Source organism: Bison bison, unplaced genomic scaffold (assembly GCF_000754665.1).
Source record: "Bison bison bison isolate TAMUID 2011002044 unplaced genomic scaffold, Bison_UMD1.0 scf7180017864287, whole genome shotgun sequence".
NCBI classification, from domain to species: domain Eukaryota; kingdom Metazoa; phylum Chordata; class Mammalia; order Artiodactyla; family Bovidae; genus Bison; species Bison bison.
The window spans coordinates 1,168,826-1,169,186 of record NW_011494859.1 but is presented as its reverse complement, the minus strand read 5'-3'; the positions used below and the strand labels follow the sequence as shown (position 1 = coordinate 1,169,186).

General features: G+C 56.2%; 1 protein-coding gene across 1 annotated transcript in view; it reads left to right on the top strand.

Annotated features, from left to right (window-relative positions):
- MAPK4 (mitogen-activated protein kinase 4) overlaps positions 1-361 on the top strand; it is a 63,915-nt gene that overhangs the window by 60,014 nt on the left and 3,540 nt on the right. The gene's annotated exons all lie outside the window — the stretch shown is intronic.

Below are 361 nucleotides of genomic sequence, written 5' to 3'. Positions count from 1 at the left end.
CCGTCATATCCGACTCTGTGCAACCCTATGGACAGTAGCCCCCAGGCTCCTCTGTCCATGGGATTTTCCAGGCAAGAATACTGGAGTGGGTTGCCATTTCCTCCTCCAGGGGATCTTCCCGATCCAGGGATGAAACCGCATCTCTCATGTCTCCTGCATTGCCAGGCATGAGCGCCTGCCAACTAGTGCCACCTGGGAAGCCCCCACCTTATGAAACTGATAATCAAAGGAAGGGACGCAGAGCTCAGGTGGTACCTACGGCGACCCACTCCAGTACTCTTGCCTGGAAAATCCCATGGACAGAGGAGCCTGGGAGGCTGCAGTCCGTGGAGTCGCTGAGTCGGACACAACTAAGCGACTT